At 37.3% G+C, this 14,499-nt stretch overlaps 1 protein-coding gene and 1 pseudogene across 4 annotated transcripts in view; one reads left to right on the top strand and one right to left on the bottom strand.

The window, feature by feature from the left end:
- MBD5 (methyl-CpG binding domain protein 5) overlaps window positions 1–14,499 on the bottom strand; it is a 514,567-nt gene that overhangs the window by 387,607 nt on the left and 112,461 nt on the right. The gene's annotated exons all lie outside the window — the stretch shown is intronic.
- On the top strand, window positions 11,657–13,108 carry LOC128589695 (eukaryotic translation initiation factor 4B-like; annotated as a pseudogene). Its single transcript, XR_008381117.1, has 4 exons — window positions 11,657–11,738; window positions 11,829–12,231; window positions 12,264–12,292; window positions 12,325–13,108. The product of XR_008381117.1 is annotated as a eukaryotic translation initiation factor 4B-like (transcript).

Genomic DNA, 14,499 nt, shown 5'->3' with positions numbered 1-14,499 from the left:
TTTTCTATGATAAATTGAACATGAACATAATTGACCTTGTATGATGACAGCTCTGATGACCATTCCAGAAAAAGAGTTCCAAAACGTCTCTGAAGGGTGAACGAGGGGCTGGCATCAGTGCATATCTTCCCAAGCAGAGGACTTCAAAGGTAACTGTACTTGTTATTCAGCAATGAGGTATGTAGCACGTTTTCTAGGATGAATTCATGAACTTAACTGTCCAACCTCTACGTGATAAAGGGAATACAGACTTGAAAAAACCATTAAGATTGGAGGTAAAAGATAAAAAAGCAGCCTTGGTGAGACCACAGAGTTGCATATTCTTAGCTTGCATTACGTCCATGAGACTCTCCATTGTTCCCCCCAATCTGTCAATCCTTATTGTCTCCGCCTCTGGCCAAGTCATTTGGTCTCATATATTACTTCTCATATTCACCTATCCTAGGTCCTTTAAAAAGAAAGTAACAAGTAAAGGTAAAAATAAAATGTAGCTTTGAAGGTGATGAAAACAGCCAAGAATGAACTCTATGTAACACTTCACAGTTTACAAAGGCTGCTTTCACATCCATTGAATATAACATAATTACTGACTGTTAACTTGACATTTTAAGTCCAATATACCACAGTTTACCCAAATACAGGCAAGGCAGTCAACCTAATGAATGGGCAAAGGTTAGTTTCATCACGTTGGTAAGAAAGTTAACAGCTTGCTGTTAAAGTTAAGAAAATAAAATACCTCATTTACGTAGTTTTTTGGGAAACAAAGTGTCTATCATAACAAATTTTCTAAGCAACTGTCCTTCAAATGTCAAAATTTTTAAAATTTAACCACTTTTAAAGAAAAGCATTCTAAAATATACCATACACATCCTTGCCTTCATAAGTAAAAGGGCAAAGGATAATTTTTAGTTGATAATTACAGTTCATCTATTATGATAAGCTATTATCACATATCATTTTGTGTCTCTCATTTTCTCGATTCCTCTTTTAATGTAGGCCATCTCTTTCCTACCAAAATACGTTTACAAATCTCTATGATCAAATCACTTCTAAACTTTCATATGCTGGACAACTGGAAAACTATGTTAAAACTCTAATAAAGTTTTAGTGAGGATTTAAAGAGAAAGGGAACAGCTTTAACAAAACAGCTTTGTAATAACTATTTCCTGTGCTCTGGGTCTTTATGTCATCTTAACTCTATCTTAAGAGTTGCACAAAATGGTCACTTGTGTAAAATTTTATTTCCTAAAACTAGTGTGCAGGGGATCAGTTAAATCTAGAGTTTTAAAAGAAAAGTTTAAAAATGGTATTCAAGTTTTATTAGATGACAGTAAATCATATGAAATGGTTGTCCATAATGTAAAGAAAGTAGTATGTGTAAACTATGCCATCATACTTGACTCCAAAAATCCAAGTCATTTTAAAACTTCTTCTCAGATTTGTATGTGTAACTCCTAACAACAGAGGAAAAGAACATATCCATCTCCTTTCTCTCTTTTAATTTATATCCAAATGAATTATCTAAACACAAAATGATTTTTTTTTACTCTAATATAAAAAGCCTAGCAACACAGTTCTTTAAATTTTAGGATATCCTTAATGAATCTAGCCACACACAGAAAGATATATTGCTTTTCATAGCTACTTTATTCAGGTTCTCTAAAGAAGACACTTGCCTAAGTATATATCAAAACGAGGAAGTTGCCTCTGAAGATTGTTAGACATGGTACATAGCTTTATAACAAAAACATAATTCAAAGAATTGATCTGTAGGAACAGGCAAGGTGTAACCAGAAACCAAACTAGCCTAAAAACTTTCCAATAATTAAACAAAGGTTTATGAATCTTATATTACTTGATGTTGTAGGTGCTAGCTATGTACCCATACAGAAATTTGCTTGATAGTGCTATTGCTAACAGAAATGTATGAGCATCATTGTAAAAAAAAGAAAAGAAAAGAAAAAACCCTCCACAGACTGAAATAAAGCACTTGATAAAATGTTGTTTTCTTAAAGAATTTTTCTAAATAAGCTGTACATGTGAAAAAACATATTGGGATTTATCAACACATAAATTATGCATATTCAAAATAGCAAGTAAGATACACTAGTACTTAAAAGAGCCATGTGCTATTCCAAATGGTTTGCTTATAAATTCCCTAATCTTTATAAAGCCCTACCATTTAGGTACAAAGGTAAAACCCACTTTCGCAGATAAGGAAACTTAGATGCATAGAAATTAAAGTTGCCTAAGTTCACACAGCTAGAAAGTAGAAGCACCAGACTATGCTGCTAATGTAACTGAAGGGTACTTTGGTTACTACAATCTCTATATGATGTGGATTATAAAATACAAAATTTTGAAACCAGTATAAAAATACAGTAATGGGTATTTTTTATTCACCAACTTAACTATCACACTCAACTAACAAGAAATAGAAGAAAATTTCCTTAACCTAATAGAGGGCATCTATGAAAAAGTCACAGCGATCATCACATTTATTGATGAAAGATTATATTCTTTTCCCCTCAGATCAGGGACAAAACTTTCACCACTTGTATTTAACACTGTCCTGGAGTTTCTACACATGGTGATTAGGCAAGAAAAAGAAATAAACGACAGATTTAACAGAAATAATTAAATCTGTCTTTATTTGTAGATGACATGATTTATATATAGAAAATCCTAAGAAAAATTAAAAAAAAAACTATTATAACTAATAAATGAGCTCAGTATGGTAGCAGGATACAAGACTAATATATAAATATCAATTGTATGTCAGTACTCCAGCAATAAACAGTCTACAGTAATAGCATGAGAAAGAAAATACTTAGGAAAAAAGTTAACCAAAAAGTGTAAAACTTATACTCTGAAAGCTACAAAGCATTGTCTTTAGCCATAAAACCCTCCAGTACCTGATCTCATTCGAAAGCTACAAAGCACTGTTGAATGACATTAAAGAAAAAATAAAAAAAAAAAATGGAAAGATATGTTACATTTCTGAATTAGAAGACTAAATATTAAGGTGACAATATTCCAAAAATTGATTTATAGATACAATGCAATCCCTATCAAAACCCAAGCTAGCTATTTTGGAGAAATTGACAAGCTTATTACCATTTTTCAAATGGAAATGCAGAAATAACGCAAACAATCCTGAACAAGAGAAACAAACTTAGAAAATTCACATTTCACAACTCAAAACTTTACTAAGCTACAGTAATCTAGATGAGGTCCGGTGTGGTGGCTGACGCCTGTAATCCTAGCACTCTGGGAGGCCAAGGCAAGAGGATTGCTTTGAGCTCAGGAGTAGGATACCTAACTAAGCAAGTGCAAGACCCCATCTCTACTAAACATAGAAAAACTAGCCAGGCGCTGTGGCAGGTGCCTGTAGTGTTAGTTCCTGGCGAGGCTAAGGCAAGAGGATTGCTCAAGCCCAAGAGTTTGAGGTTGAGCTTGGGCTAGGCTGAGGCCATGGCATTCTACCAAGGTTGACAGAGTAAGATTCTCTCCAAACAAACAAACAAACAAAAAAAGACAAGATGGTACTGGCATAAGGGTAAGATATTAAATTAATAGAACAGAGTCAAAAAATAAACACTAACATTTATAGTTAACTACCTTTTGACAAAGATACTAAGACAACAGGAATAGATTTTTTCTTTTTTTTTTTTTTTTTTTATTGTTGGGGATTCATTGAGGGTACAATAAGCCAGGTTACACTGATTGCAATTGTTAGGTAAAGTCCCTCTTGCAATCATGTCTTGCCCCCATAAAGTGTGACACACACCAAGGCCCCACCCACCTCCCTCCTTCCCTCTTTCTGTTCCCCCGCCATAACCATAATAGTCATTAGTTGTCCTCATATCAAAATTGAGTACAAAGGATTCATGCTTCTCCATTCTTGTGATGCTTTACTAAGAATAATGTCTTCCACGTCCATCCAGGTTAATACGAAGGATGTAAAGTCTCCCTTTTTTTTAATGGCTGAATAGTATTCCATGGTATACATATACCACAGTTTGTTAATCCATTCCTGGGTTGGTGGGCATTTAGGCTGTTTCCACATTTTGGCGATTGTAAATTGAGCTGCAATAAACAGTCTAGTACAAGTGTCCTTATGATAAAAGGATTTCTTTCCTTCTGGGTAGATGCCCAGTAATGGGATTGCAGGATCGAATGGGAGGTCTAGGTTGAGTGCTTTGAGGTTTCTCCATACTTCCTTCCAGAAAGGTTGTACTAGTTTGCAGTCCCACCAGCAGTGTAAAAGTGTTCCCTTCTCTCCACATTCACGCCAGCATCTGCAGTTTTGAGATTTTGTGATGTGGGCCATTCTCACTGGGGTTAGATGATATCTCAGGGTTGTTTTGATTTCAATTTCTCTAATATATAGAGATGATGAACATTTTTTCATGTGTTTGTTAGCCATTCATCTGTCATCTTTAGAGAAAGTTCTCTTCATGTCTCTTGCCCATTGATATATGGGATTGTTGGCTTTTTTCATGTGGATTAATTTGAGTTCTCTATAGATCCTAGTTATCAAGCTTTTGTCTGATTGAAAATATGCAAATATCCTTTCCCATTGTGTAGGTTGTCTCTTTGCTTTGGTTATTGTCTCCTTAGCTGTACAGAAGCTTTTCAGTTTAATGAAGTCCCATTTGTTTATTTTTGTTGTTGTTGCAATTGCCATAGCAGTCTTCTTCATGAAGTCTTTCCCCAGACCAATATCTTCCAGTATTTTTCCTATGATTTCTTGGAGGATTTTTATTGTTTCATGCCTTAAATTTAAGTCCTTTATCCATCTAGAATCAATTTTTGTGAGTGGGGAAAGGTGTGGGTCCAGTTTCAGTCTTTTACATGTAGACATCCAGTTCTCCCAACACCATTTATTGAATAGGGAGTCTTTCCCCCAAGGTATGTTCTTGTTTGGTTTATCAAAGATTAGGTGGTTGTAAAATGTTAGTTTCATTTCTTGGTTTTCAATTCGATTCCAAGTGTCTATGTCTCTGTTTTTGTGCCAGTACCATGCTGTCTTGAGCACTATGGCTTTGTAGTACAGACTAAAATCTGGTATGCTGATGCCTCCGGCTTTATTTTTGTTACAGAGAACTGCCTTAGCTATACAGGGTTTTTTCCGGTTTCATACAAAATGCAGAATCATTTTTTCCAAATCTTGAAAGTACGATGTTGTTATTTTGATAGGAATGGCATTGAATAGGTAGATTGCTTTGGGAAGTATAGACATTTTAACAATGTTGATTCTTCCCATCCATGAGCATGGTATGTTCTTCCATTTGTTAATATCCTCTGCTATTTCCTTTCTGAGGATTTCATAGTTTTCTTTATAGAGGTCCTTCACCTCCTTCGTTAGGTATACTCCTAGGTATTTCATTTTCTTTGAGACTATGGTGAAGGGAGTTGTGTCCTTAATTAGCTTCTCATCTTGACTGTTATTGGTGTACACAAAGGCTACTGACTTGTGGACATTGATTTTATATCCTGAAACATTACTGTATTTTTGGATGACTTCTAGGAGTCTTGTGGTTGAGTCTTTGGGGTTCTCTAAGTATAAGATCATGTCGTCAGCAAAGAGGGAGAGTTTGACCTCCTCTGCTCCCATTTGGATTCCCTTGATTTCCTTGTCTTGCCTAATTGTATTGGCTAGAACTTCCAGCACTACGTTGAATAGTAAAGGTGACAGAGGACAACCTTGTCTGGTTCCAGTTCTAAGAGGAAAAGCTTTCAGTTTTACTCCATTCAGTAAAATATTGGCTGTGGGTTTGTCATAGATAGCTTCAATCAGTTTTAGAAATGTGCCACCTATGCCTATACTCTTCAGTGTTCTAATTAGAAAAGGATGCTGGATTTTATCAAATGCTTTTTCTGCATCTATTGAGAGGATCATGTGATCTTTATTTTTGCCTCTGTTAATATGGTGGATAACGTTTATAGACTTGCGTATGTTAAACCAGCCTTGCATCCCTGGGATGAAGCCTACTTGATCATGATGAATGACTTTTTTGATGATAAGCTGTAATCTATTGGCTAGGATTTTGTTGAGAATTTTTGCGTCTATATTCATGAGTGAGATTGTTCTGAAATTCTCCTTTTTGTTTGGGTCTTTTCCTGGTTTTGGTATCAGGGTGATGTTTGCTTCATAGAATGTGTTGGGGAAGATTCCTTCTTCCTCAATTTTTTGGAATAATTTCTGCAGTACAGGAATAAGTTCTTCCTTGAAGGTTTGATAGAATTCTGGAGTGAAGCCATCTGGACCAGGGCATTTTTTTGTTGGAAGATTTTTTATTGTTTCTTTAATCTCAGTGCTTGAAATTGGTCTGTTCAGGAGCTCTATTTCTTCCTGGCTGAGTCTAGGGAGAGGGTGTGATTCCAAATATTGATCCATTTCTTTCACATTGTCAAATTTCTGGGCATAGAGTTTCTGGTAGTATTCAGAGATGATCTCTTGTATCTCTGTGGGATCAGTTGTTATTTCCCCTTTATCATTTCTGATTGAGGTTACTAGAGATTTTACTTTTCTATTCCTCGTTAATCTGGCCAATGGTTTATCTATTTTATTTATTTTTTCAAAAAACCAACTTCTTGTTTCATTAATTTTCTGAATGATTCTTTTGTTTTCAATTTCATTGATCTCTGATTTGATTTTGGATATTTCTTTTCTTCTACTGAGTTTAGGCTTAGATTGTTCTTCTTTTTCCAATTCCATAAGATCTCTTGTGAGATTGTTGATGTGCTCTCTTTCTGTTTTTCGAATGTAGGCATCTAAAGCGATGAATTTTCCTCTCAAAACTGCTTTTGCAGTATCCCACAGGTTTTGGTAGCTTGTGTCTTCATTGTTGTTATGCTCAAGGAAGTTAATGATTTCCTGTTTCATTTCTTCCTGCACCCATCTGTTATTCAACAGAAGATTGTTTAATTTCCATGCCTTTGGGTGGGGTCGAGCATTTTTGTTAGAGTTGAGTTCCACCTTTAGTGCCTTATGGTCTGAGAAGATACAAGGTAAAATTTCAATTCTTTTGATTCTGTTGATATTTGTTTTGTGTCCCTGGATATGATCAGTTTTGGAGAATGTTCCATGGGGTGATGAGAAGAATGTATATTCTTTATCTTTGGGATGGAGTGTTCTATATGCGTCTATCAAGCACAGTTGTTCTAGGGTCTCATTTAAATCTCGTATATCCTTGTTAATTTCTGTTTAGAGGATCTGTCCAGCTCTGTAAGAGGAGTGTTAAGGTCCCCTGTTATTATGGTATTATCAGATATCATATTCCTCAGACTGAGTAAGGTCTGTTTCAAGAATCTGGGAGCATTTAAATTGGGTGCATAAATATTTAGAATTGAAATGTCTTCTTGTGGTAGTTTTCCCTTGACCAATATAAAGTGACCATCTTTGTCTTTTTTGACTTTAGTTGCTTTAAATCCACATGTATCTGAAAATAAGATTGCAACTCCTCTTTTCTTCTGAATTCCATTTGCCTGAAAAATTGTCTTCCAACCTTTGACTCGGAGCTTTAATTTGTCTTTTGAAGCCAGGTGTGTTTCTTGCAGACAGCAGATGGATGGCTTGTGTTTTTTAATCCAGTCAACCCATCTATGTCTCTTCAGTGGGGAATTCAAGCCATTAACATTTATTGAGATAATTGATAAGTGTGGTAGTATTCTATTCGTCTTATTTTGTGAGAGTCCATTGCTTAGTTTTATCTTTTGCATCAGTGTGGAGGTTAGGTTCTGTCCTTTAATTTCTGAGTTCTTACTTTGCTGCTGATCCATTGTGGTGGTCAGTGTGCAGAACAGGTTGAAGTATTTCCTGTAGAGTTGGTCTTGTTGTGGCGAATTTCCTCAATGTTTGTATATCCGTAAATGATTTGATTTATCCATCAATTTTGAAGCTTAGCTTAGCAGGGTACAGAATTCTGGGCTGGAAATTGTTCTGTTTAAGTAGATTAAAGGTAGATGACCATTGTCTCCTTGCTTGGAAAGTTTCATTAGAGAAGTCTGCGGTCACTCTAATGGATTTGCCCCTGTAGGTCAATTGGCGCTTCCTCCTGGCAGCTTGCAGAATCTTTTCTTTTGTCTTGACTTTGGACAGGTGCATCACAATGTGTCTTGGAGAAGCTCGGTTAGAGTTGAGGCGACCTGGGGTCCGATATCCCTCTGAAAGCAGTGTTTCAGAATCTTTGGTGATATTTGGGAAATTTTCTTTTATAATATTCTCTAGTATGGCTTCCATTCCTCTGGGGCATTCTTCTTCCCCTTCTGGAATTCCTATAACTCGTATGTTGGAACACTTCATAAAGTCCCATAATTCTGACAGTGAATGTTCTGCTTCCTCTCTCTCTTCTTTTCTGCCTCTTTTACTATCTGAGTTATCTCAAAAACTTTGTCTTCTACCTCTGAAATTCTTTCTTCTGCATGGTCTAACCTGTTGCTGATACTTTCCATTGCATCCTTAAGTTCCCTGATTGACTGTTTCATTTCCTTCGGGTCTGCTATATCCTTTTTATATTCTTCATATCGTTCATCTCTTATTTGATTCTGTTTTTGAATTTCCTTTTGGCTAATTTCCACTTTATTAGCAGTTTCCTTCATTGTTTCCATCATTTCTTTCATTGTTTCCAACATGTGTATTCTAAATTCCCTTTCTGTCATTCCTAACATTTCTGTATAGGTGGAATCCTCTGCAGTAGCTACCTCATGGTCCCTTGGCGGGGTTGTTCTGGACTGGTTCTTCATGTTGCCTGGAGTTTTCTGCTGATTCTTCCTCATGAGTGATTTCTTTTATCTGTTTCCTTGCCCTAATTTTCCTTTCACTTCCTCTTGCTCTTTAAGTTCTCGTGCCTGTGGAAGTTGCGGGCGGGTTTAGACAGATTGAACACACGCGACCACTTGCCGGTTTTCCACTGTTTTAGTCCTCCTCTTGGGGTCCAGAAGTCTCTCGCTGACTCCCTGTATCCTCTTAGGGGTGATGATAGGCAGATCCCACCAGCCAGAGATGCCTGGAGTCCTATCTCCCCAGACTCACAGTGCCCAGATGCAAGAGGAATAGTTTTTATACAATAAATGTTGTTGGGTTATCTGGAGTTATCAGATGAAAATGAATGAATTTACAACATACACAAAAAGTTAACCCAGAATATACACAGTTAATGTAAAAGCTACAACTATAAAATATTCAAAGAAAATAGAAGGTTAACTCCTTAAGACTTAGCTTAGGCAAAGCCCTCTTTAGATATAACACCAATAGTAAACTTAATACAAGGAAAAATAATGAATTAGACTCCACTAAAATTAGACAACTTTGGACTATATAGGATAACATCAAGAAAGTAAAAACACAACCAGTAGACTCGGAGAAAATATTTATAAATCATATAACTCATTAAAAAATTTATATTCAGAATGTATACATAACTCTTAAAACTCAGTAATAAAAAGATAATCCAACTGGAAAATGGGCAAAGTATTTAAATAGACATTTATCCAAAGAAATTATAGAAGTGACTGATAAGCACAGGAAAAGATGTTCAATACCATTAGCAATTAGGGCAATTAGGGCAATTAAATCAAAATCACAATGAGATTCTACTTCATATTCACGAGGATGGCTACAATAAAAAAAAAGATGATAACAAATATTGATGAGGACATGGAGAAGTTAGAACCCTTTTATGTTGCTATTGGAAATGTGAAATGATGCAATTGCTTTTGAAAATAGTTTGGAAGTTCCTCAAAACATTAAAGTTACCCAACAATTCCACTCCTGGAATTCATCTTAGAGAGGTGAAAACATATAACCACAAAAACTCATATATAATATTCATAACAGCATTACTCATAATAGTAAAAAGTGCAAACAACACAAATGCCTATCAACTGACGGACAAAATATGGCATATCCATATAATGGAATGTTTTTGTCAATAAAAAGTAATGAAGTTAGGAGACACACTAAAACATAGATCAACCTTGAAAACTTTATGCTGAAAGATAAATGAAAAAAGTCAGTAATAAATGACCGCATCTTGTAAGATTCCATTTATGTGAAATGCCCAGGAAAAGCAAATTTATAGGGAAAAACAGTATATCAGTGATTCCTTAGAGCTGCAGGTAGAGTCAGGGGAAAAGGAGGAGTGATTACTAATGACTATGAGGTTTTTGTGAGAGGTAACGAAAACATTCTAAAATTGATAATGTTGATTGTTGTCAAACTCTGAATATATTAAAAGTCATTGATTTGTTTACTTATAATGAATAAACTACATGGTATGAGGTACTTCTCACTAAAGCTGTTAGTTACCAGTTGTGAATGAAATCTACCTTTAGATGACCTGGAGAAATGTTTGTGAAAGAGAATAAAAAGATTAGAAATTTTTTTTCATCTTCTCTCTGGTTTGATCAACACTACACAACAGTAATTCAAGTACTGAACTCTTACCAATTTGGTTTAAAATTAATCATTTTAAAGCCAAAATTATTAACTTTAATAGTCATTCTTAAAAACACAATCGACATAGCAATAAGTTAATATGGAAAATTCATTTTTGTAATTTGAGGTCACATTTTGAAACTAACTTATTTCTTAGAATGAGACTATTTCACCCTTCCTTTTGGTCAGTTACAGAAAGTCACTCATTCTCTGTTCTGTTTACTACTTCACTATGGGCTTGGCACTGGGATAGGTGCCGTGTGTACAGTGGTGAACATTCTGTGGGTGCTATAGTGGAATACTGGCAATGTCTACTATAGTCATACACAGAACAAGATTCCTTATAGTATTTTTTATGTTTTTCACACACACACACCACATTTGAAAATTTATGGTGCTCTATGGTGGAGATTTCCCAGGAGTAAGTCAGTATTTTTTTTCTGTGTTGGAGCAGATCCCAAATTCTTTTTTGCTGGAGATGCAATACGCCATAAGCATGAATTTTTTAGTTGAGCAAGTTTGGTGTTATTCTGTTTTTCTTTTTAAGCCACAGGGTCTTGCTTGTCACCCAGGCTGAAATGCAGTAGCATGAGCAGAGTGCACTGTGGCCTTGAAGTGCTGGGCTTAAAGGATCCTCCTGGCTCAGGCTCCCTGGGAGCTGGGACTACAGATGTGTGCTGCCACACCTGGCTAAATTTGTATTTATTTTTTGTGAGATAGTGTCTTGCTATGTTGCCCATGTTGCTGGTCTTAAACTCCTGGCCTCAAGTATTCCTTCTACTTTGGCCTCCAAATGCTGGGATTATAGGCATGAGCCACCATGCCTGGCCCAAGTTTGGCTTTTATTCTAACTATAAGACTTTGAGCAAGTTAACAAATAATCTTTGCCTCAGTTTCCACATTTGCCAAATAAAGATTACAATATCTACCTTATATGGTTCTTAAGAGGATTAAAGAAAATAATCCATTCAAAGCATATAGATTATTTATTGTCTGCAACATAGTTAAGTACTCAATAAACATAATAATGATAATGATGATGTTCACAGCTGCAGCAGAGGTGTTCTTTTATATACTGAGGCAAATTATTTCTCCATTCAGGGTGTGTTTTGGTTAATTGATTACTTTTAAAGGATGTTGGAGGGGAAGAACACCTTCCCCTCCCCCTCACACCCTTTTCACCCGGTCTGCGCGAGGTTGGAGTAGGCAGTAATGGTGGACTCTGGTTTCAATTGGAGTGAAGAAGAAGCGCAGAAAGACCTGCGGGAGAAGAGGCCTTTTCGCAGACATGAAGGCCTGGAGGGAGGAAGGAGGCAGTTGGCGCGCGGACGAGTGCACACGAAGCAAAAAGAAGAATAAGAAGGGAAGACTATCTCCCTGACAGACTTTCCGGCTGAGGATGGGGGAACCTGTGGAGGAAGCACACATGTACCCAAACCAGCCAGCTGGGCTGATGAGACAGAGGACCTGGAAGGAGGTGATCAGTGCAGTAAGCGTTTACCCCGTGAACCCAGCAATCCACAGAGCAATCCACAGAGGTTGAAAGGTTTTGGCTATGCTGCGTTTGAGGACCGGGATTCCCTTCTCAGTGCTCTGAGTCTCAATGAAGAGTCCCTAGGTAACAGGAGAATTGGAGTGGATGCTGCAGATCAAGCACAGGATGAAGACCCGGATAGAAATCGGGATTCCGACAAAACAGATAGACTGGAGAGCCCGTCCCACCACAGACAGCTCTGATGACTACCCACCTCGAAGAGAGTACCGAGATCGTTACGATTCAGATCGGTATCTGGACGGCCACGCAGGGACATGGATCCACACGATGACCGAGGCAGCAGAGACTCCGATAGAGGCCCCCAAAGAACCGAGGTCCTCCTAAGGAAGAGGATTCCTCTGCTAGCACCGCCCAGTCCAGTCGAGCGCCTTCTATCTTTGGAGGAGCAAAGCCCGTTGACACAGCTGCTAGAGAAAGAGAAGTAGAAGAGCCACTCCAGAAGGAACAAGAAAAATGGCAACGTCAGCTGGATGAGCCAAAACTAGAACGACGACCTCGGGAGAGACACCCACGCTGGAGAAGTGAAGAAACTCGGGACAGGAAGTGAGTCATCGCAGACTGGGACCTCAGCCACATCTGGCAGAAATGTGCGAAGGAGAGAGAGAAGTCTCTAGAATATGAAACACTTAATAAGAAGGAAGACTGTCACTCTCCAACTTCTAAGCCACCCAAACCTGATCAGCCCCTAAAGGTAATGCCAGCCCCTCCACCAACGGAGAATGCTTGGGTGAAGCGAAGTTCTAACCCTCCTGCTCCATCTCAGAGCTCAGATACAGAGCAGCAGCCTCCTGAAAGTGGCGGAGGGAAACTAGCTTCGGCTCAGTCAACTGAGGAAGGACCAGCAAGGAAAGGAAAGATGGCAAAAAGGATCCAGACTCCAGATCTGCACCAGACCAAAGAAACCTGAGGAAAATCCAGCCTCTAAGTTCAGTCCTGCAAGCAAGTATGCTGCTCTGTCTGTTGATGGTGAAGATGAAAACGAGAGAGAAGATTACACCGCCTAGACCTCAACATCCTGTGCTTCAGCCTAGTCTCTCTCCACCCTGGAACATTCAAGAGCAAATCAAACCTCTATCCAGACAAGACAAAATAAAACTCACCATCTCCTGGAGACCTTTCTTAACTTTTTTTTTTTTTTTTTAATGAAATGAAATTCTTTTTCATGCTGCTGCAGTCTTTAAAGTATTGAAGTAACTGAAGAATCACCACTGTAGCCAGAGAGAAAAAGACTACAGCTTTTTAATGGAAAAGTTGTGGTGCGTTTTTTATGACACCATGCACTTGCCTGTGTGATTAGTGCCTGGGGGACTCCATTTAGTGGAAGTGTAATGACAGTGATACATGTCTGGAATCTGGTTGGGCAGTAGGGGAGGTATAAGGAAGAGTGTGAGATTTCTACCTTTTAATTCTTCTTATCCTATTGTGCCATATATGAATTCTCAAACATTATCTGAATAAATTTTCCATCTTTGGAAAGGTAGAGTTAGCCTCTCAAGTTGTTTTAGTCTCCAGGAGGCTGCTAGCCCCTCCTCTTATTTAATTCTGAGTTATTGGGGCCAGCCTAGGGGGAATTCCTTCATTTTTTTTACACCCCTTCCCCCCCCCACCATCCCAGGGTGGGTAGTTGGGAGTGATTATTGGGCCACTAAAGAATAGGACTGCTTGGGACCAAAATAAATGGGAAAATCGTGGTTTGAAAAGAAGCTTTGGGGAGGTGATGAATCATTTTGCACCAATTTATAGGGGAAAATGGTGTGACCTCCAATAAACACATGAATGGTTAAAAAAAAATAAAGGATGTTAACTTTACCTTTTATTCATCTGGCTTTCCAGAAAGTATATTATGTCCAGGACTGGCAACTATGAACAACTGGCTTCTATCCACCTTCTATGTAAGGTCTAGTTGAGAAAAATCAGAAGTGGGAAATTACTTAATGTGATGTAATTTGCCCATTATTCTTAATATTATAAATTCTATTGTTAGATAAAACATAATTCTAAAAAGCTACAAACTTGGGCTATATGTATCCTAGCCTTTTGTGGAAAAACCACTTTGTTTTCATTAAAAAAGGAAAGAAGAAACAGCCGTAAGAGCTCCATTACTGCACTTGTTATTGAAATTCTGTAGAGGCTACAGCTATCTACCTTTTCATCATTATCTCTAAACATGCTTTCACCTTCTAGAAATGCCTTTTTTTTCTCAGCTCCTCTTATGGGTAATTGATTTAAAAAAAAAACAGTGAAATAAATGATATATATAGAAAATTATTTGTGAGCTACATCTTTATCAACCTTTTAGATATTGTTCTTAACTAAACTTTTACCAATAGAAAGCTATAAACTCAAATTACTGTATATTATCTTCCCTATATTATATGAAAAGGTATAAAATAAAAAGAAATGACTGATCAAACTATTGTATAGAAAAGGACTGAACTTCCAGTCTACCAGTTTATCATATTCAGTAGTTAAGACTCAGTGTTTCCCAGTCACTCCTGCC

This window comes from Nycticebus coucang, chromosome 7, assembly GCF_027406575.1.
Source record: "Nycticebus coucang isolate mNycCou1 chromosome 7, mNycCou1.pri, whole genome shotgun sequence".
Classification (NCBI taxonomy): Eukaryota; Metazoa; Chordata; class Mammalia; order Primates; family Lorisidae; genus Nycticebus; species Nycticebus coucang.
This window is presented reverse-complemented; position numbering and strand designations above follow the sequence as displayed.